General features: G+C 37.6%; 1 protein-coding gene across 5 annotated transcripts in view; it reads left to right on the top strand.

Annotated features, from left to right (window-relative positions):
- Positions 1 to 24,345, top strand: part of LOC105499752 (RAB9B, member RAS oncogene family) — an 85,545-nt gene that overhangs the window by 44,004 nt on the left and 17,196 nt on the right. For 2 of the 5 annotated variants that reach the window (XM_071088409.1, XM_071088411.1), the window contains exon 2: positions 14,151 to 14,219. The exons of the other annotated variants lie outside the window; for them this stretch is intronic. The gene's annotated coding sequence lies outside the window, so the exon portion shown is untranslated. The remainder of the gene's footprint in view (positions 1 to 14,150; positions 14,220 to 24,345) is intronic. 5 annotated transcript variants of the gene reach the window in all.

A 24,345-nucleotide genomic window follows, 5' to 3' on the forward strand; every position in this document is an offset into this window, starting at 1 on the left:
GGGTAGAGACAAAGGACTGTTTATTACTAAGGCAATAGCAGTAGTCAGAGTATCAGCATTTCATGTTGGGTTTTCAAGCCTCTGTTCCTACAGGGTAACAGGAAGAGGGAAAAATGACACTTTCACACTCACTGGGTCGCATTAAAAGGAAAAAAATCTAAGCTTAGGGAACACAAAATTTTTATGCCTGTCTTTTGCTTCAGAGGGAATCACTATTTCTGTGTTCTAAGGCTATAAGCAAATTGGGCTTTCTTCCTTTGGAAGATACCTTCCCTATCTTGTAAGGTTGTTTCCTATACAAATATTAAAGGAGTTATTAAGAAATTATTTTAGGCAGATAGAGAGGATAACGGATCCTTGGTAAGGCTTTTTTTTTTTTTTTTTCCTTTTAAACCAGCTCCAGAAACATTTCTTGTCTAGCAGAAAAACTGCTTGATGGGCCAGGCCGGCAAGCTTTGATATGCAAATACAGGCCATTAGAAACTGAGTCCATCCAATATGGCGATTCCCACCTTCTTCTTGTCACCACTTGTGCCTAGCATCACAGCCACCCCCAGATATCCCCACATGTGTAGAATATCATGGCACCCTGCATTGGCATATTAAAAGGCTAGGGTGGGAGGGACAGTTTTTTTGCGGGCTACATGAATGACATACCTAGTCAAACCAATCCCCTGGACCCTATGTAAATCAGACACCACCTCCTCCAGCCTCCTAATATAACCGTTTTCTGCCACACTCTGGCTTTCCTCTCTCTGCTTGGAGCCCCCCTCCCTCTGTCTCTGTACAGGGAGCCTCTTTCTTTCTTGCCTATTAAACTCTCCACTCCTTAAAATCACTCCACGTGTATCCGTGTTGTTTTATTTAAATCAGCGTGAGACAAAGGGTCCTGGTGTTCCTCCAGTCATGTGAGCCGTATCATAAAAATCCTTGAAAAGATAGTCCAGAACAAAGGGCAATCGGTGTTTTGTTTGTAAGACATGCAGGAACAAGAAAAACTCATGGAGAACTGTCTCCCAACATGATATTTTCAGGGTCAAACAGTAAAATGTAGACTACAAATGCTATACATGTTGTAGTTGCTTGATACATAACATCTAAATCTTAGATAAATTTGCATCTACAAATGTTTCAAATGGGTATGAGAGAAAGAGGAGTTCTTTTGAATCTGCAGAAAATCCATTCTATTTCTGATAGTTAAAATGTTTTCTTAAAAGAAAAATAGGCAAATTGAACAATTTAGTGTGGTTTTTGCAAAATGTATTTCTAAGAGGTCTGTGTTATAGAATAGGTTATAAAATTGCAAATAATAAAATAAAACAACTTTTTGGTGCCTGTTTCTTGGGACAGGGAGTTGAATGACAAAGCTGTTGGCACCTAAGGAAAATCCCTCTTATCTTATTGAACAAGGATAAAATACTTGTGATGTGCATGCATGCATTTGGTGTAAATAAAGGTTTTTATCAATCCTTTCCCTGCTACTCTGAAGTCACTAGACCTAGGTAATGAGGCTGATTACTTAGGGAAAGGAAAAACGGCATCACAGATCATAAAGTAGAAAAAAGTAACATATGACCCAAATAAATTCTCATCTGACAGGAAGAGGAAATAGAAAGCTCTTCCACTGCTGCAAATTATTTAAAAGTGAACCTAACATCCCAGTAGCAATGAGCACGCCTAGTGCCTAGATCATGGTTTCCAAAACCATTCTCCGTAACAAAGCACTAAAAAAATCCCACAATGATGAGGGTATCTCAAGGAGATATAAAGGCCAACTGAAAGAGTTCCCCATAACCAAAGCTGGAGCAATTTAAACAACAGAATAAAATGTATTATTGGATTATAACTCTAAGTATAAAATAAGTAGGTGTTCATACTGCCATAAATAAATGGATGAATAAATAGTCTCCATGCAGAAGAATCCAAATATTTTATGTAGATACTCTCAAGGAGGTGAAGCATAGCTCTCAATTATCTAAGTGTGGGCTGTGCATAGTGACTTCCTTCCAAACAGTAGAGTATGAAAAGAGGGTAAAAAGTATTCCTTTATAGTGAAGAAACCTGACACATACTACCTCAACCTGGTGATCAAGGTTGACATCAACAGGAATAAGTCATGTTGATAGTATGTACCTTTAATATAATGTAATGAAAATGGTATTTACCACTGTGACCTTCTCCCCAAAACACGTAACCCCAATCTAATCATGAGAAAGACACTGGACACATCTCACTTGAGAGACATTCTAAAAAATCCCTTACCAGTACTCCATTAAGCTGTCAACTTCATAAAGAACAAGGAAAATTTGAGAAATATCACAAACAAGAGAAGCCCAACATTTAGACTTGACAACTCAATGTATTGTGGTATCTTGAATGAGGTCCTGGAACAGAAAAACAATATTAGATAAAAACTATGAAAATATGAATAAAGTAAAGGACTTTATTTCATAATAATATATCAATATTGGTTCATTAATTGTGACAAATATAACATACTAATGTAAGATGTTAAAATAGGGAAAACTGGGTGCAGACTATACAGGAACTCTGTGCTAGCTTTGCAATTTTTCTGAAAATATAAAACTTTTAAAATAAAAAGCTTATATTTTATAATAACACACTTCATAATCTTGGCTAACAGCGCTCCCTCTGCCTGAAATGTCTTTCCTATTATATTTGTCTATTAAAAATTTTACTTATCTTTCAGGTTCTCTCCATGAAGCTTTCTTTGACCTACACAGTCAGACATTCAGACGTTTTCATTTCCCTCTTCTCAGCTTCCAAAGCACTTTGCTTGTACTTTTCACATGCTAGTCATTATATTCTGCCTTCTACTATAGTTATTTATGTGAATCTCTTAGCTTGCCTATTGGCTTGTAAGTTTCTGGACAGAAGGGAGTGGATCTTTAATTCTGCAAACATTTATTTAACTTTCAGTACATTCCAGGAACTCTGTTAGGGTCTGAAGGCTACAAAGATGAGTGGGATTCCCCCTCCTCTTAAGGAACTCACGATCTGAAGGGGGAGACAGAATGCATACTCTTATAATATAAATCACACTCTGATAAGTGCTGTAGGGAACTAAGGTATTATGTGCCTTTCATGTACCGGGCACTTTACATGCTTTCCTTTCTTTAATCCTCACAACAACCTGCATGATAAGCATTACAATTATGTTTTATAAATGAGGAAGTTAAGACTATGAGAGGCCAAATAACTTGCAGAATATCAGGGATTCAAACCCAGGTGTACTGATGTCCAAAGCCTATACTCTTTTCATTTTACCATTATTTAACACAATGCCTGGTATCTAGTAGGTGTTCAATAAGTATCTGTTGAAAAATGACTAGAGCACTGGTGGTATTCACTAGCCTCAAATTATACATATGAAATATACACATTATATGGAATAATTTAAAGAGATACAAACAAGAAGTTTACATTTTAGTCCCTACTTGTTAATTCTCCACTGCAATTCTCAACTGATTCTTCACTACCCAATCTGGCCTTTTAATTATTGATAACTTACCTTGCAGTCTTCTAGGCTTCTGCTAGTCTTCTCTGAATCGCTGAACAGCTGTGATCCTTTACATCATTAAATAATGGTTTTCCACAGCTCTTCCCTTCAACAAAGCTCTGAAGGCTTGGTGAAGTCAACTGAAGAGTTATAAGCAACAGTTAAGAATCCTTTCCTTTATTTTACTCACTGGACACTCATCCAACAAACATTTATTTAACAACTCAAATGTGGCATATACTCTACTAAGAGCCATCAGGAAAGCAAAATTTGATTAATGGAATGCTTATCAAGCTGTTATTTTAGCTAGTTTTATTTTTTTATTTTTTTATTATACTTTAAGTTCTAGGGTATATGTGCACAACGTGCAGGTTTGTTACATATGTATACATGTGCCATGTTGGTGTGCTGCACCCGTTAACTCGTCATTTACATTAGGTATATTTCCTAAGGCTATACCCCCTCCCTCCACCCCACAACAGTCCCCAGTGTGTGATGTTCCACATCCTGTGTCCAAGTGTTCTCATTGTTCAGTTCCCACCTATGAGTGAGAACATGTGGTATTTGGTTTTCTGTCCTTGTGATAGTTTGCTCAGAATGATGGTTTCTAGCTTCATCCATGTCCCTGTCCCTACAAAGGACATGAACTCATCCTTTTTTATGACTGCATAGTATTCCATGGTGTATATGTGCCACATTTTCTTAATCAGCCTATTATTGATGGACATTTGGATTGGTTCCAAGTCTTTGCTATTGTGAATAGTGCTGCAATAAGCATATGTGTGCATGTGTCTTTATAGCAGCATGATTTATAATTCTTTGGGTATATGCCCAGTAATGGGATGGCTGGGTCAAATAGTATTTCTAGTTCTAGATCCTTAAGGAATTGCCACACTGTCTTCCACAATGGTTGAACTAGTTTACAGTTCCACCAATAGTGTAAAAGCGTTCCTATTTCTCCACATCCTCTCCAGCACCTGTTGTTTCCTGACTTTTTAATGATTGCCATTCTAACTGGTGTGAGATGGTATCTCATTGTGGTTTTGATTTGCATTTCTCTGATGGCGAGTGATGATGAGCATTTTTTCATGTGTCTGTTGGCTGCATAAATGTCTTCTTTTGAAAAGTGTCTGTTCATATCCTTTGCGCACTTTTTGATGGAGTTGTTTGATTTTTTCTTGTAAATTTGTTTAAGTTCTTTGTAGATTCTGGATATTAACCCTTTGTCAGATGGGTAGATTGTAAAAATTTTCTCCCATTCTGTAGGTTGCCTGTTGACTCTGATGGTAGTTTCTTTTGCTGTGCAGAAGCTCTTTAGTTTAATTAGATCCCATTTGTCTATTTTGGCTTTTGTTGCCATCGCTTTTGGTGTTTTAGTCAAGAAGTCCTTGCCCATGCCTATGACCTGAATGGTATTGCCTAGGTTTTCTTCTAGGGTTTTTATGGTTTTAGGTCTAACATTTAAGTCTTTAATCCATCTTGAATTAATTTTTGTATAAGGTGTAAGGAAGGGATCCAGTTTCAGCTTTCTACATATGGCTAGCCAGTTTTCCCAGCACCATTTATTGAATAGGGAATCCTTTCCCCATTTCTTGTTTTTGTCAGGTCTGTCAAAGATCAGATGGTGGTAGATGTGTGGTATTATTTCCAAGGGCTCTATTCTGTTCCATTGATCTATATCTCTGTTTTGGTACCAGTACCATGCTGTTTTGGTTACTGTAGCCTTGTAGTGTAGTTTGAAGTCAGGTAGCATGATGCCTCTAGCTTTGTTCTTTTGGCTTAGGATTGTCTTGGCAACGCAGGGTCTTTTTTGGTTCCGTATGAACTTTAAAGTAGTTTTTTCCAATTCTGTGGAGCAAGTCATTGGTAGCTTGATGGGGATGGCATTGAATCTATAAATTACCATGGGCAGTATGGCCATTTTCACAATATTGTTTCTTCCTATCCATGAGCATGGAATTTTCTTCCATTTGTTTGTGTCCTCTTTTACTTCGTTGAGCAGTGGTTCTCCTTGAAAAGGTCATTCACATCCCTTGTAAGTTGGATTCCTAGGTATTTTATTCTCTTTGAAGCAATTGTGAATGGGAGTTCACTCATGATTTGGCTCTCTGTTTGTCTGTTATTGGTGTATAGGAATGCTTGTGATTTTGCACATTGATTTTGTATCCTGAGACTTTACTGAAGTTGCTTATCAGCTTGAGGAGATTTTGGGCTGAGACAATGGGGTTTTCTAAATATACAATTATGTCATCTGCAAACAGGGACAATTTGACTTCCTCTCTTCCTATTGGAATACGCTGTATTGCTTTCTCTTGCTTGATTGCCCTGGCCAGAACTTCCAACACTATGTTGAATAGGAGTGGTGAGAGAGGGCATCTTTGTCCTGTGCCAGTTTTCAAAGGGAATGCTTCCAGTTTTTGCCCATTCAGTATGATATTGGCTGTGGGTTTGTCATAAATAGCTCTTATTATTTTGAGATATGTCCCATCAATACCTAGTTTATTGAGAGTTTTTAGCATGAAAGGCTGTTGAATTTTGTCGAAGACCATTTCCGCATCTATTGAGATAATCATGCGGTTTTTGTCTTTGATTCTGTTTATATGATGGATTACATTTAATGATTTGCATATGTTGAACCAGCCTTGCATCCCAGGGATGAAACCAACTTGATCGTGGTGCATAAGCTTTTTGATATGCTGCTGGATTCGGTTTGCCAGTATTTTATTGAGGATTTTTGCATCGATATTCATCAGGGATATTGGTCTAAAATTCTCTTTTTTGTTGTATCTCTGGCAGGCTTTGGTATCAGGATGATGTTGGCCTCATAAAATGAATTAGGGAGGATTCCCTCTTTTTATATTGATTGGAATAGTTTCAGAAGGAATGGTACTAGCTCCTCTTTGTACCTCTGGTAGAATTCTGCTGTGAATCCGTCTGGTCCTGGACTTTTTTTGGTTGGTAGGCTATTAATTACTGCCTCAAATTCAGAACCTGTTATTGGTCTATTCAGGGATTCCACTTCTTGCTGGTTTAGTCTTGGGAGGGTGTGTGTGTCCAGGAATTTATCCATTTCTTCTGGATTTTTTTTTTTATTATTATACTTTAAGTTTTAGAGTACATGTGCATAACGTGCAGGTTTGTTACATATGTATACTTGTGCCATGTTGCTGTGCTGCACCCATCAACTCGTCAGCACCCATCAACTCGTCATTTACATCAGGTATAACTCCCAATGCAATCCCTCCTCCCTCCCCCCTCCCCATGATAGGCCCCGGTGTGTGATATTCCCCTTCCCGAGGCCAAGTGATCTCATTGTTCAGTTTCCACCTATGAGTGAGAACATGCGGTGTTTGGTTTTCTGTTCTTGCGATAGTTTGCTGAGAATGATGGTTTCCAGCTGCATCCATGTCCCTACAAAGGACACAAACTCATCCTTTTTTATGGCTGCATAGTATTCCATGGTGTATATGTGCCACATTTTCTTAATCCAGTCTGTCACTGATGGACATTTGGGTTGATTCCGAGTCTTTGCTATTGTGAATAGTGCCGCAATAAACATATGTGTGCATGTGTCTTTATAGCAGCATGATTTATAATCCTTTGGGTATATACCCAGTAATGGGATGGCTGGGTCATATGGTACATCTAGTTCTAGATCCTTGAGGAATTGCCATACTGTTTTCCATAATGGTTGAACTAGTTTACAATCCCACCAACAGTGTAAAAGTGTTCCTATTTCTCCACATCCTCTCCAGCACCTGTTGTTTCCTGACTTTTTAATGATTGCCATTCTAACTGGTGTGAGATGGTAACTCATTGTGGTTTTGATTTGCATTTCTCTGATGGCCAGTGATGATGAGCATTTTTTCATGTGTCTGTTGGCTGTATGAATGTCTTCTTTTGAGAAATGTCTGTTCATATCCTTTTGTGTAGAAGTGTTTATAGTATTCTCTGATGATAGTTTGTATTTCTGTGGAATCGGTGGTGATATCACCTTTATCACTTTTTATTGTGTCTATTTGATTCTTCTCTCTTTTCTTCTTTATTAGTCTTGCTAGCGGTCTATCAATTTTGTTGCTGTTTTCGAAAAATCAGCTCCTGGATTCACTGATTTTTTGAAGGATTTTTTGTGTCTCTGTCTCCTTCAGTTCTGCTCTGATCTTAGTTATTTCTTGCCTCTGCTAGCTTTTGAATATGTTTGCTCTTGCTTCTCTAGTTCTTTTAATTGTGGTGTTAGGGTGTCGATTTTATATCTTTCCTGCTTTCTCTTGTGGGCATTAAGTGCTATAAATTTCCCTCTATACACTGCTTTATATGTGTCCCAGAGATTCTGGTGTTGTGTCTTTGTTCTCATTGGTTTCAGAGAACATGCTAGTTTTCTTCAGACCTTAAAACCCTGCAGTAACAACTTCATTAGTCATCAGGGAAATGTAAATTAAATATATGACTAGATACCACTGCATACTCAATAAAATGCCTAAAATCAAAAACTGACAAAACCATGTGTTGGCAAGGAAGTGGAAAAACTGGAACTCTCATACACTGCACAAGGGAGTGAAAATTTGAACAACCACTTTGGAGAACTGTTTGGCAGTATCTATTAAGGCTAAGAATGCACATATCCAGTGACCCAGCAATTCCATTCCTGAGTATATACCTAAAAGAAATGAGTGTATTTGTGCACCAGAAGACATGTACAAGAAAGTTTATAGTCATACTATTCATGGTAGCCCCAAAATGGAAACAATTCAACAATACAATGGATAAATAAATAGTAGTATATTCATGCAACAGAATGGCAATAAGAATAACTGTCATTCAGGGAGCAATGCGAAACTCACAAAAATAACAGTAAGAGAAAGAAATCAAACACAGAAGAGTACATGGTATTTTATTCCATTCACACAAAGTCCAAAAACAGCCAAAACCAATCAATGGTGTTAGAAATGAGGATTGTGCTGTCTATGGCCATACCACTCTGAACGCACCCAGTCTCATCTGATCTCGGAAGCTAAGCAGCGTCAGACCTGGTTAGTACTTGGATGGGAGAAATGAGGATTGTGGCTACTATTAGATGAAGTAGTTAAGGAGCATGGGCACACTGGAGAGCTTCTAGGGTGCTGGTAATATTCTTTTTCTTGATTTGGTGTGGATTACACAGTTGTGTTCACTTTGTAAAAATGCAATTTGTATGTATGTTATACTTCAATAAAAAATAAAGCTTACAAACAGAACTCTGCATCATATTCCATTCTTTTAGTAATGTCTCCTAAGCTTACCTGATTATAAGAATTGCTTGGGGCCCTTGTTTAAAAACGTAAATTTCCAGTCCTGATCCCAGACCTGCTGAATCAGAATCTATGGGCATGGGAGAGTGCAGAAAATCATCATTTAAAAAACAATCTTCTGAATGTATTCTTGGTATGAGGCAAGTTTTATAAACCTTGCTCTATAATGTTCAAGAATGCTTTGACTTACTGAAACTTTCATATTTGCTTGCCAGTGCTGAGTTCTGATGTCTAACTCCCCAGTGCTTTGTAGGCATAAACTGTCTAGAAGGTCCTTTAGAGAGCCTTAATTTCAATCTTCTTCTTTTAGAGTAGGAACAGAGACCCATGTTAATTTTTAACTTACCCAAGATTATAATAAAAATGTCAAAAAGACAAGAGGTGTGGCAAGAAGGCTTATTATGGTTTTGTATTCAAAGTAATAAAAGATCCAATTTATGAAGAATGCACGTGCCCCTGAAAAGATCTATAGCAGAGAAAGTAATGTCTTCCTCCAATATGTAAAGAAAGATCAGGGACTGGGGAGAGATTTTCAAATGTCTTAGGAAAGAGAAGTAATCAGAATGACCTATGAAATCAAGTGGTTAACATTAGTATGATAAAGGATTGGAAACACTGAGATAAAGTCATACCATCAATCCAGTTTACACTAAACCAAAAAATTAAAGATGCCCATAAAATCGATAGGATTTATGTGAAAGAAATAACAAAAGTCTTGCAAAGTGCACTGAAAATTGTCATCATTTCCAACCATGCTGTGTCAAGAATGTAAATTAAATTCTTAAAAGACTGGGAACTTGGAAGAGGTTTATGTAAGCTGAGCAAATTCCTGCTCTTAGAAGAATTAGAAATAAGAGGAATGATTGATGGCATATAAGCCCTGTTTATGTCTCAACATGTCAGAGCAGGATGTGTGTGTGGGGGGGTGGGTATTTAACGTACGCTGGGTGGCGGTTATGTAAAGAGTATTCTTAGGGGAAAAATAAAGCAAAAGACTCTAAAGAGAAAACAGATCTAATCTTCTGTAGAACCAAATAATGAAAGATACTGTACAGCTACGGGTAAAGAAGGAAAGAATGAATATGACCCGAATAACATATTATACATATTATCTACAGATGTCCTAGAGCTGCGGTTTTCAAACTTTAGTGGGTATCAGCATCATCAAGGCCCTTAGGAGTTTGTGAAAAATAAAGATTTTTGTGCCCCTCTCCCAGGGATCCTGATTTAGCAGGTCAATGTAGGGCACCGGACCCTGTATTTTAACAAAGACACTTCCCCGCCCCCCTACCCCCACATACGTATATCATGCCAAGGAGTTTCTGTTGCACACTGAAGTTCTCAAACTATTAATACTAAACCATGCTATAGCCTGTGGAGGATGGTGAAACTATGGCTAGAGAGAAATTTCCAATTGTCCCTGTATCCACCTCCTCCACATTCAAAGTCCTGGGAAGGAGCTAAACATCTAAGTCATGTGGCTGAACCTAGGTCATGTGCCTGTAGTTGGGAGAAGGTAGTAGGAATGTCTGGCTCCTCTTGGTCTCTGTAGTGGCAGGCAGGGCCTTTTCTTCCATCACGATGTATGCAATGGGCTGGGTGTGGTGGCTCATGCTTGTAATCCCAGCACTTTGGGAGGCCAAGGCGGGCGGATCACCTGAGGCTGGGAGTTCAAGACCAGCCTGACCAACATTGAGAAACCTCGTCTCTATTAAAAATACAAAATTAGCCCGGTGTGGTGGCACATACCTGTAATCCCAGCTACTCAGAAGGCCAAGTGAGGCAGGAGAATCGCTTGAACCCAGGAGGTGGAGGTTGCAGTGAACCAAGATCATACCGTTGTACTTCAGCCTGGGCAACAAGAGCAAAACTCCGTCTCAAAAAAAAAAAAAAAAATGCAATGGACAAGTCCTCCAAATTGGAAAGAGGTTCACATACTATGCAACCATTTTAAAAAGGCAGATATTTAACACAAGACAACACTGTGAAAACTTGATCAAGTTGTTGAAGAGAAGAAGAGTCCCTAGGCTAGGTGGCCATTTTGAGAACAGTAAATATTAGTATTTTGAGATCAGTGGACCAAGAATTGATTTAACGCTCAAACTCTCTGAGACTCAGAGAGGTTAGGATGACTTGCTTAAGGTCACTTACTAGAAAGTGGCAGACCAGGATTAGCCAGACTCTGTGGAGGAAGGAGGATTTCAGTTGGGCCTCAAAGTAAAAGGAAAATTGAAAACCGCAGAGAAGAATATGGGACTGGGGTGAGGAGAGAAATCCAGGGTTGGGGCACCTTATGATTACAAGAATGAGGTAGGACTAATAAGGTGTGTTTAGAAAAAATTGAATAGCTCAGTTTAGCTTGACTGGAATACTTGTACAGTGAAGAAGCAGGGGGAGATACAAAATAGACAGAAGCCAGATCCTAGAGGGCCTTGGATGAATGTTTTGCGAAGAATAAACTGGTCAGAGTGTATCAGATTGCTTGGATCTGGATGCAGGGATACCACCAAAGTGGGAAAAAAAAGGAAACAAATTCATATAGTGTATTGAAGCCACAGTCCTAGAGTCAGAAGGTCCTCGGGCATGTTACTTAAACTCTCTTAGCCTCATATTTGCAAATCTGTAAGACAGGGTTAATAGTAATATCTACCTCATAACGTTGTGGTGAGAATTAACTGAGATAATGGATGTGAAGGCTAATGAGTGTATTAGTCAGAGTGGTAGCAAAAAAACAGATGGCACATTCATATGAGACAATTTAGGAAAATTTAATAAAAGGACTATTATGAAATACGTGGGTAGGGCATAGGAAAATCACGAGGGATGGTAGAGGACCCCAGATGAATAATGGTGAAGTTATTACTACTGCTAGTCCTGTAGGAGGGAGGAGAGGACGTGGGCAAAGTTAGCTGATGAGAGGTGGAGATATTGTGAGAGTCATCTATTAAATATTGTGAGTTTAGCCATCCCACAGAGACCCTGCAGGGAGTGAGCTGAGTGACTAAACACCCTGACCTTTGCCTTCCTTTCACAGATCTCCTGCCAGGACTTCTCAAAGATGGAACCCAACAGAAAGCCAGGTTATAAGAAAGACCCTCCAAAAGCCGGAGAAGGGGGTCTGAGCCAGAGTCACAGCTGCTTTAACCCATATCCATTCACCTAAAAATCACCCACACTGAACCATATTTCCTCAGTGTCATAAAACTTTTTTTTTTTTTTACCATTGATCCTGACACACTGCAAGGGACTAACATCTCATTCCCTTTTTAAAAAATAACTGTATGTGAATAACTGTATTCACATACCATAAAATTCACTCTTTAAAAGTGTATAATTCAGTTGCTTTTAGTACGTTCGCTGAGTCTAATTTCAGAATATTTTCGCAATTCTCCTGGGGAAAAATAAATATCCATTAGGGTCACTCCAATTTCTTCTTGCAGCCCCTGGCAACCACTAATCTAGTTTTTGTTGCCGTATAATTACCTATTTTGAACATTTCACATAAATAGAACTATTTTGTGACTGGATTCTTTTACTTAGCTTAATGTTTTCAAAGTTGATCCATGTTGTAGCATGTATCAGTATTTCATTCTTTTTCTGGCTGAATAATACTCTGTTGTATGGATACACAGTAGACTTCCCTTATCTGGAGGGGATATATTCCAAGCCTCCCAGTGGACGCCTGAAACTTCGATGGTACCGAACTCAATTGCCATCAGTCAGAACATGTTTCTATTGATGTCTTCCACCCACAAATTTAATGAATTTTCCACTTTAACTAAGCCCTTAACAGGCATTGTGGCCATAACTTTTGCAGTTTGAGGTGTGACAGCAAAACTAGCATAAATTTCTTTTTCCTTCTTCACAATTTCACAGATAGAAGATTCATTCCTACCATAGATTTTAGCAATCTCAGCATACAATCTTTTTTCTTTCTTTATTAAGACAAGAACTTTTACCTTTTGAGTCAAAAGAGGCACTTGATGGCTTCTCTTTAGCATATCTGAATCAGCATTACTACTCTTGCATTTTGGAGCCATTATTAAGTAAAATAAGGATGACTTGAACATAAGTTCTATGATGCCTGAGATGACCAAGTGACTAGCAGGTAGGTAACATATAGTGTGGAGACGCTAGACAAAGGAATGATTCATGTCCCAGGCAGGACAGAGTGGGATGATGCCAGATTTCATCACACTCAGAATGGTATGCAATTTAAAACATATGAATTGCTTATTTCTAGAATTTTCCATTTACTATTTTCAGACTGAAGTTTACCACAGATAACTGCAGCCACGGAAAGCAAGACCACAGATAAGGGGGCACTGCTTACCACATTTTGTTTATCCATTCACCAATTGATAGACATGTTGTTTTCATCTTTTGGCTATTGTTAACAAATGCTGCTATTTATCTCCGTGTACAACTCTTGCGTGTACATGTTTTCATTTCTCTTGGCTGTATATCAAGGAATGGAATTGCCGGGTCACATTTTGAGAAATTGCCAAACTGTTTTCCAAAACAGTTGCTCCATTTACAATCTCATCAGCAGTTATGAAGTTTCTCACTTCTTCACATCAGTGTCAGCACTTGTTATTGTCTGTATCTTAGCCATCCTAAGTAGCCATCCTTAACCATGAGGAGTGAAGTGGTATCTCATTATTGTTTGATTTACATTTCTCTGTTGACAAATGATGTTGCACATCTTTTTATATGCTTATTAACTTTTGTATACTTTGGAGAAATGTCTGTTCAGATCTTTTAACCATTTTTAATTGGGTCAGTCTTCTTTTTATTGTACTGTTACAAGAGTTCTTTATATATTTTGTATACAAGTCCTTTATGAGATCAATGATTCACAAACGTTTTCTCCTATTCTGGAGGCTGTCTCTTTTCTTGATGATGTACCTTGAAACACAAAAGTCTTATATTTTGATGTCTCATTTTTCTATTTTTTTCTTTTGTTGTTTGTGCTTTTGTGTTATGTCTAAAAAAATATTTCTTAATCCAAGGTCACAAACGTTTACTCCTATGGTTTTTTTTCCTAAGGGTTTTAAAGTTTTAGCTCTTACATTTAGGCCTATGACTCATCTGAGTTAATTTTCATTATGTGGTGTGAGAAAGAGATTCCCCAACTAGTGGCTGCAAGTCAGCTTCCCTGTCTCTCAGCTTCAAGACTTTTCTTCCTGGTAGCCAGCCAGCTTTTTTTCCTGGTAGATTCCTGTTACACACAATGGGCTTTTTCTCACTACTAACACTAAATCTCTTTTTCATAACTTACTTTGTCAAAATATGACTCAACTAAAACCTGATGACCTTGGGTTTTCGTTTTGTTTTTTCAGAGAAATGAAAGAAAAATCGCTGAAGCCGACTGGGGCTGCAGTACATCCTTCCAACTTGGAGGAGAAACGGTAATAAAACAGCTTACTGCTGCCACCTGCCGTCAAGCATGGTTCAGACAACAACTGTGGCCCCGGAAGTTAGTTGCCAGGCTTAGCCAACTTAATTACTTTGGGAATAGGGTAAGCAGTAGGAGTGAGTAAAAGGTGCTGGTTAGGAACTATGTTGAATTGGCTAGCACCAGCCCAAATAAAGTAGGCAATAGCGCCTTACCTCCAAAGAATTATCACAGCAAGGGAACGCTGGTCCAGTAAGAAGAGATCTTGAGGTGTTTTTGTTTTTGTTTTCTTTTTTCAATATAATCCAGAAGTCTAGATTTTTTAAATGTGAACTTTCCCAATTTTTAACTGACAATATAAATATATGTAAGGGTTGTCAGATCAAGCAAAGCAAGTCTCTAGGATAACACTTTGCAACATCTCTTTCTTCTGAAACAGTCCCAAGGACTGTTTTAATAAATATGGGAGTCAAAATTAAAAGCTACTTGCTCTGATGAAGTTCAAGTGACATTAGTGTTGGCCCAGCATCTTCAGGCTGTCTGACTTATTTTGCAACTGAAGACCCGGGCTTCGTTTGGGGTAGAGACCAAGTCTTCTGCACCTTTGTATCCCCATCAGTGAGTGTATTTCCCAGGGGAAGCAGATGCTCAGTCAACACAAGATAGATGAACAGGTTTGTGTTTTGGCCCTGCCACAGTACAGCTATATGACCTTGGGTGAATCAGTTAGCTTCTCTGAGTGCCCATTTCATCATCTATAAAATGTGAGTTATGAGGCTCTTTTTTGGTGAAAGTGGTCTTTTTTCAAAGGTGACTGGATAATGGAATGTTTACATTCTCCAGGAAGAGATTATTGAGCATACACTGGGTTAACTGTAGCCAAGAGGTCTTCAGATTTCAAGAAACCAAATGCCATGCTAAAAAGAACCCTTATGAAAATCAACCTCACAATAATTTGACACAGACTGAAAGTTGAAGTGCTTCAACTTGAACATAAATTAGGGTAAATTGGATGATTAAGGTTAAGTCCACAACTTTGCCTTCATTCACTATTCAAAACCCTCTGCCTAATTAATTTTATAAAATGTGAGCATTTTAGTCTTTAAAATGCCATAAATTGTGGCAATTATGAAGGGCAAGTGTCAAGATGGAAAGATGAGTGAGTTGCAAACCAGATGCAATGTCCCCCAAAATTACCTGATCATAAACACTCATGTTGCTTGGGGCCTTGTTAAAACACAAATTCCCAGGCACCATGCCTCAAGATTACGATTTAGTAGGTCAGAGTGGATAGAATTTGTTTTATCCATATTTCACAAGTCCCCTGGTGATTCATATGATCAGACAAATTTGGAGAACTCTGAAGAGGACTTGATTTCTCATCTTGAGTCTAGACTAGTAACATAAATTTGTAGAAGTTCTCTGAGTTTCCTTGTCTGTGATAAAACGAGAATCTGAATTACCAAATTTAGCTTTGATTATCAGGTTTTAAGGTTCCTTTAAGATCTAAAAATCTATATGCTGGCCAGGTGTGGTGGATCACGCCTGTAATCCCAGCACTTTGGGAAGCCGAGGTGGGCAGATCACAAGGTCAGGCGATTGAGACCATCCTGGCCAACATTGTGAAATCCCGTCTCTACTAAAAACACAAAAATTAGCCAGATGTGGTGGCTCGCACCTGTAGTCACAGCTACTCCGGAGGCTGAGGCAGGCAAATCGCTTGAACCTGGGAGGCAGAGGTTGCAGTGAGCCAAGATCATGCCACTGCACTGCACTCCAGTTTGAAGACAGAGCAAGACTCTGTCTCAAAAAAAAAAAAAAAAAAGATATACTGTGTTCATAAATCATATATCAGAAAAAAGACCAGCATACTCATTCCCTCATCCCTTTTATTCCTACAGTTTCAGAAGCCTCACATCTCTAAAAAAGGACCAGTCTCATATTATTGAATTTTGACCAGTCTCATATTATTGAAGGCTTCTATTTAGAATTTTAATGTTTTTTCAGAAAGATTATAAATTCAGAAAGTCTAGTCCTAATTCCCAACATAAACTGACAATATTAAAGAAAATGAAATTTATTAGACAACTTTAAACTTGTGTCTTATTACTAAACTATAGACAGTAAAGAATATTACTGGTTACATTTTAAATCTTTTATTTCATAAATATATTACATTATGTGGAACTTTTGGTGGTGATAGAAGTGTCAGTATGTTAAGTATAAACATTTTAAACATCTCACAATGTTTAGATCCTGTATTGACATGTCTTTATTATTTTCTTTTAATATACCATGAACCTGGAAAATGACAGTGATGGGCTAGGTGTCTTCGGAACTCCAAGAGTCTCTGTCTCTAATTAGATACTGGAAACTTTCTTCCTTTTATCCAAAGCTAATTGTTTCACTCATGCTCTTCTAGAACCCTTATCCAAGATTTATTGCAGTGTCTCCTTCTTTAGGATCTCACCTGTATAACTTTTTCTTCTTGATCTTGTCAAACAATCCTCTTTCTCCTCCAGTCCCCTAACGGATTTTCCCAAGGATTCAGTTATAGCCAGTGCTCACAAACTCAGGTTCTCACAGGGGCCAGGCAATAGACATAAATGACTCAGCATCGGCTGGTGTTTTCTAATCGTACATCCCACCATCATTTAAAGTCTACAAAGAAACTCAGCAACTTCTTTTGAAGCAGTTCTCCCTCCACTCCTGCTTTATAAATTTTTTTGTCAATGACATAATAATTTTCCTAATTCATCAATCTAGGATGACTGAAGTGTCCTGACAGAATAGTCAGAAAAAGGTTGTGCTTGTGACATCAGCATGATAGTGATACTACCACAGATCTAGTCAGGATTCAGGATGAGGCAGGAAATGACCATCATAGTAATAGGCAATACCAAGTCTGCATAAGTCATGGCAGCAGAACAAGACCAGGTAGGATTTAGGTACATTATATAATACTTAAAATGTGCCCCAAAGCCAGTGTCAAGCAGGTCTGTTCATAGCACCAAGAAAAGCTCTAAGGAAATAGTTGCTTGAAGTAAGTTACCCAGTTACATTTCAGTTAGGGCAGTTCAGGACTGGTGGCTGGCCTAAATCCCAGAGAAGGACCCTTCAGTGAGTGATTATTAACCTTTTCTGGTCATGAACCCCTTTGAGAATCTGATGAAAGCTGTAGAAATTTTCCCTAGAAAAAATGCAGAGATTAACACATTCATAAATTATTATTTAGAATTTTAGAGGTTTTATGAGCCACTTGATCCTATTCGTAGACCCTAGGCCAAAAACCTCTGCCACAGGCCTTAAAAGACCTTGGCTAAATAGAGCAATGCTGAATCTCCTTAGGAGTGGGGAGGGTCAAGGAATGAATACTCTTTGCTTAGATAACTGAGCTTACTATCTGAAGTTCCTATGTCTTCCATGTTCTCTCTCTTGATAGATTCTGTTACTCTAACCCTCATGCCTGGTATTTTTAAGTTTTCTGTATCACAAATATTATTAATTGACCATAAATCTTATGATTTATGTATGAACTCTCAATTCTACTTCATTTGGTCTATATGTCTATTGTTATGTCAGTACCATGCTATCTTGATTACTGTAGCTTTGTAGTAAGCCTTGAAATCAAGAAGTGTGAGTCCTACAATTTTGTTTTTCTTTCTTAAGAGTGTTTTACAGATGCTGGAGAGGACGTGGAGAAATAGGAACACTTTTACACTGTTGGTGGGACTTTAAACTAGTTCAACCATTGTGGAAGACACTGTGGCCATTCCTCAATGATCTAGAACTAGAAATACCATCTGGCCCAACAATCTCATTACTGGGACATATGCACACGTATGTTTATTGTGGCACTATTCAAGATAGCAAAGACTTGGAACCAATCCAAATGTCCATCAATGATAAACTAGATAAAGAAAATGTGGCACATATACACCATGGAATACTATGCAGCCATAAAAAAGGATGTGTTCCTGTCCTTTCCAGGGACATGGATGAAGCTGGAAACCATCATTCACAGCAAACTATCACAAGGACAGAAAACCAAACACCACATGTTCTCACTCATAGGTGGGAATTGAACAATGAGAACACTTCGACACAGGATGGGGAACATCACACACTGGGGACTGTTGTGGGGTCGGGGGAGAGGGGAGGGATAGAATTAGGAGATATGCCTAATGTAAATGATGAGTTAATGGGTGCAGCACACCAACATGGCACACGTGTACATATGTAACAAACCTGCACATTGTGCACATGTACCCTAGAACTTAAAGTATAATAATTAAAAAAAAAAAAACCAACAACAGACGTTATTCCAGTACATGAAAAAAAAAAAAAAGAATGTTTTAACTAATTTGGTCCTTTGTATTTCCATATAAATTTTAGCATCAGCTTGTCGATTTCTGTAAAAAAAAAAAAAAAAAGGCAGATGTAATTTTCATAGGGAATGTGTACAATCCATAGCTTAGTTGGGGGAGTATTACCATCTTAACAATATTAAATCTCCCAATCCATAAACATGGGGTGTCTTTCCATTTATTTAGGTATTCTCTAATTTCTTTCAGTGATGTGTTGTTGCTTTCTGTGTACACATCTTGAACTTCTGTTAAATTTATTTCTAAGTGTTTCATTCCTTTTGATGCTGTTATAAATGGAATTGTTTTCTTAATTTTCCTTTTGGATTGTTCATTGCTAATCTATGCAAACACAATTTATTTTTATATATTGGCTTTTATTCTGAAACCTTTCTGAACACACTATCTTTAATCATTTTTAAAATAAATTTTGTTGCTTATATTTGAGGTATAAAACATGATGTTATGGGATATGTATAGATAGAAAAACACTATAGTGAAGCAAATTAACATACCTATTATCTCACATAGTTACTCTTATGTGTGTGTGACAAGAGCAGCTAAAATCTATTTATTAAAAATCTCTAATACAATACAATTTTATTAAATATAGTCTTTATGGTATAATTCACTCTCTAGAGTTGTTCATCCTACATGTCTGCTACTTTGTATCCTTTGAATTATATCTCCCCACCCCTGGTAACCACTGTTTTATTCTCTATCTCTATATATTTGATCTTTTTTAAAAAAGATTTCACATATAAGTGAGGTCATGCAATATTTTTCTTTCTATGTCTGGCTTCTTTCACTCAGCGTAATGTACTCCAGTACCATCCATATTGTGGCAAATGGCAGAGTCTCCTTTTTATAGCTGAATAGTACTCCATTGTGTGTAGGTACCACATTTTCTTTATTCATTTATCTATTAATGGGCACTTAGGTTGTTTCCATATCTTGGCTATTACAAATGATGCTACAATGAACAAGGGAGTGCAGATATCTTTCTAACGTGGTGATTTCATCTCCCTTGAGTTTATACCTGGGAGTAGGATTGCTGGGTCATATGGTAGTTCTGTTTTTAATTTTTTAGGACTCTCCATACTGATTCTCATAATGGTTGCACCAACCTATATTCTTACCAATAGTACACAAGGGTTCTCCTTTCTTCACCCTCTCACCAAGATTTGTTATCGCTTGTCTTTTTTATTATAACCATCCTAGTGAGTATGAGGTGATATCTCATAGTGGTTTGGATTTGCAGTTCCCTGATGATTAGTGAGGTTGAGCAATTTTTCATATTTGATGGCCATTTTTATGTTTTCTTATGAGAAATGTCTATTCTTCTTTGGAGAAATGTCTGTTCAGGTTCTTTGCAAGCTTTAGTAGTTTTTTAATAGATTCCTTAGGATTTTTTTGTATTTACGAACATGTAATCTGTAAATAAAAACAGTTTTACTTCTTCCTTTCCAATCTGAATGCCTTTTACTTCATTTTCTTTCCTAATGGCCCTGGCTACAACCTCCAACACAAAGTTAAGTTGGAGATGAGGGTGGGCATCCTTGTCTTATTCCTGACCTCAGATGAAAAGCATCTAGTCTTTTATCCTTAAGTGTGATGCTAACTGTGGGTTTTTCATATATGCCCTTTATAAGATTGAGGAATTTCTTTTATTCTTCTAGTTTGTTGATTTTTTTAATCAAGGAAAGGGTGTTGGATTTTGTCAGCTACTTTTCCTGTGTCTATTGAAATGATTAATGCCACCTACAGACATCTCACTCCTCAGATTTTCCTTCTGTGTTTTTATGTCAATTTCTTGTTTTCTCCCATTGTTATCATTACCACAGGCAACTGCAGTGTTAAACAATTGCTACTGGTTGTTTTAGACAAATGCTCTGAGGAAAAGAGTATTCTGCTATGAGCAAGCTCTGAGTCAGGTGAATTACAGAGAAACTCTGTGAGTGGGGATTTCCAGGAAACTGCCAGACCAGTCAAATAATGACAATTCTCTGGGAATGAGGCTTTGGAAGTGTTCCAATCCTGTTCCAACCCCTCCAGTGACTGCAAGACTGCTGGTTTTCAGTGCGATTGTGAGTTGTTGGTTTTCAAGGTTACCATAGAAGTGAGGAGAGAGGATGGGAATAGGATGAGTTAAAATGCCAGAAAGCTCCTTGGTCTTACTGAGATTCAGATGATCTTTTTAATAAATGCTCTGTGAATTGATGCAAGTCCTTGATCAATTTCTAAGTGAGGCTGATGTTGACCACTGGCTCAGATTATAGCTATCATTTTTCAAAATCTGCATTGCTTGTTCTAGTGTGCTAGTTCTTCTATCTTGTGGTAGCAGTTGGGAGTAAAAGAGAGAAGGGGACAGTGGGTGCACCTGAAGTTTATTTTAAACTGTTGGCATCATCACCAGTACTAATACCATATAATGCACAACTTCAAAGTAACGTCATATTTCCTGGTATTTGCTGTCTGATACCTTGCAAATGACCAAGAAGGCATTGAGCTCATAACTCAGAATGCTAAAGACAGATAATCTCGAAAGAGGGATGTATTTGAAGGCCACTGGTTATATCTTCCAAACCCTGAAGCTTTTCATTATTTTTGAAGACTGAGTTTTTCCATGAACTTACTCATCCTCAGTAATTTCGGTGCCAACATTGTCCTCCCAAAATCAGTGATATTATGTTAAATTTTGCTTTTATTTCAAAAAATACTTCTGTGATATTTCTGCTCACGTTGGCCCTAGAAAAGCTTCAAACAAATGTATCAAAAGCGTATAGACAACGTAGAATACTAACAAAAAGATCTTGACATACACTTTTCCTACAAACTGGAATAATTATGCAGTAAGAGGTATTTCAAAAGATGAAGTATTTTATTACTTTATTTTACCTTTGACTGAAATTCATCAGAAAAATAACTATTTCTACTTGATCTTCATTTGGTCATGTGTTGGCATGATTTTGGGGAAAGAGGGTCATGTTTTTTTCAAAAATAGCTTTCGAAACTTTAAAGCATTATACAAATTGTAAAATTCCCTTATGGAAGAAGTACAGAACTCTTTAACGGGGACGGCATCTTTCTACCCTGTCTAGAATTAAAACACAATGACTAATTAATGTAAGAAATTTATATTTGTACTGCTTTTCATTTTCCAAGGTGCTTAGTGGACTTTGTCTCAGTTAGCTGGTCCCAGTAACATAATAATGATGTCAGGGTAGGTAATATTAATCTCATTTTATAATGAAGAAATTGTGGCCAAGAAGTCAAGTGATTTAGCAGAGTTCTCATATATCCTATATGGCAAAGTTAGCCAGCACCAATACCCAGGCATGCTGACAACTGGTTCCATGCATTTTCCATGAGGTCAACTGCCTCCTCCAAGTAGCAATAGAAACAAATTTCACCCATATTCTATCCTAGCCCCCTTAACAAATTTAATTAACAATAACTATGAATCCCTCAGCATCCCTTCCAGTCTGTGGCTTAGTGTACTGTATGTCTGCTGTTTATCTACAGTATAGAATTTATACATAGTATTTCCTACTCTAGGAACTGAATGCTTGAGTGTTTGGGTTATTGCACTGACAGAAGATTGAATATATTTTCTTTGATAGGGAAGTAAAACTTTATTTTTTTTCAGCAAGTGTTAAATTTTACAGTGAATTACAGGTCAATGAAAACATCTCCCATCTAAACAGAGCTGCTTCTCCTCTAAAGCATCCTTATGGTTTTCCAAGACTTCTCCTCTAAAGCATCCTTATGGTTTTCCAAGACAGCACTGCCCCAGCTTCCTCGTTGTAATAACTGATGTTATTTAATGTTGTTGATGTCCGATACACATTATGGCATTTAGATTTCTATCCACTAGCTTGTAAACTCAGGAGATCAGGTGCCGTGCCTGTTTTTGCTCACCATCATACTCCTAGATTCTAGAGCAGAGTCAGCCACAGAATAGGCACTCAAATTTGTTGATTAGATGGATGAATTAATTACTTAAATGAAGGAGGAAAAAAACAAACATGCTCAGCTGGGTGCAGTGGCCCACGCCTGTAACCCCAGCACTTTGGGAGGCCAAGGCAGGTGGATCACCTGACCTCAGGAGTTCGAGACCAGCCTGGCTAACATGGTGAAATCCCGTCTCTACTAAAAATACAAAAATCAGCAGGGCGTGGTGGTGCACGCCTGTAATCCCAGCTACTTGGGAGGCTGAGGCAGGAGAATCGCTTGAACCCGGGAGGCAGAGGTTGCAGTGAGCCGAGATAGCACCATTGCACTCCAGCCTGGGCAACAGAGCAAAACACCGTCTCAAAAAGAAAAAAAAAAAAAAAAAATATATATATATATATATATATATATGTATATATATATGCTCACTAAATTTGTAAATGAAACCAAACTGGGATAGAAGGCTAGAATCTTAAAATACATAATAATAATTTTATATGACCATGACAAATGGGAGAAATGACCAGAAATGAAACAAAACAAGTATTGACAAGGCAAGACAAGTAACTTGTCAGAAATGATTGTTAATATTATATGTGTGGTAGAAACATATTTGTATTGACCTCATGCTTAGGCACCATATTTCCAGAGGAAGAGTGACAAAATTGTGGGTGTTTGGTAGGGAAGAGAAAAATGAACTATCTAAAAACCAGGTCCACGCGAAGACTGGTTAGTGTCTTCTCGCAGATGCTTAACCTAGAGAAAAGAAAACTTAGAGGGTATATGAGAGCGGCCCAGATATTTGGAGGTCTGTTATGTTGAAGAGGGATTGCACTGGTTAGTAGATGGTGTGCAGATTGCCACCATCCTACTCCTATCCCCACAGCAGATATCACAACATTTTTCCCATTGTAATCTAGGTAGTACATATCAATTGATCTAAATTGGCAAATTAGGTGGAGCTGTCAAAGATAATTAAGCAACAAACTTTTATACTGTATATAAAATTTAGGAAAACCGTTTTTATTTCCAAGGCAATAGGAAGATGAAATTTTATCTTAACTACAACTTTAGTATCTAGATAAACTGACATTTTATAGGCTTTGAAGACAATGCTTTCTTTAATAAAACTTGCACAGGCTTACTTTGGATGTTTTACATTAGCCAACACAATTTTTAAAACATTAATTTTCACACAAAACATCACATTATGACTTAAATATTCATCTGAACAATGTTTTGCAGCATTTGGAAAAACTATGAAACAATAGATCTGTAATGTTCTCAAAAGGAAAAGAAAGTAAAATACTGAATGTTTCAGCCCTAAAAAATTATTATATTTTAAAAGAAAAATGCATTTCTATGGACTCATGGCAACAAAAAAAAGGAGGAAAAAAAGAGAAATTGTTAGTGTCTTAGTGAACAATGACTTCTTGCACAATGCACTAAGCTTTGTATTTTCTTTGAATTTTTTCTATTTAACCTGCATTCTTGCTGACAAGCAACCTACCTTTAGAAGCTACTCACCATCCTCAAAGAAGAAACTTGTATTTTTGACTTTATTTTTCCTTAAGAGAGACTTCTACAAAACCTCTCTGCCATCTCTGAGTTCAGAACTAGTACCAAAATGAATGGGAGTTAGAGGTTGCAGATTTCATCACTTTATAAGGAAGAACTTCTTAACAAAGCAAACTATCTAAATAATGGAATGGGCTACTCCTGAGGTCATTTTTCAAACAGAGGCTAAGCCCACAAGTAAAGGAGTTGTAGAAGGAATTCCTGCAATCCATGAGAAGCTAGAAAAAAATCCATGGTTCCTAA

Source organism: Macaca nemestrina, chromosome X (assembly GCF_043159975.1).
Source record: "Macaca nemestrina isolate mMacNem1 chromosome X, mMacNem.hap1, whole genome shotgun sequence".
In the NCBI taxonomy this organism is placed as follows: domain Eukaryota; kingdom Metazoa; phylum Chordata; class Mammalia; order Primates; family Cercopithecidae; genus Macaca; species Macaca nemestrina.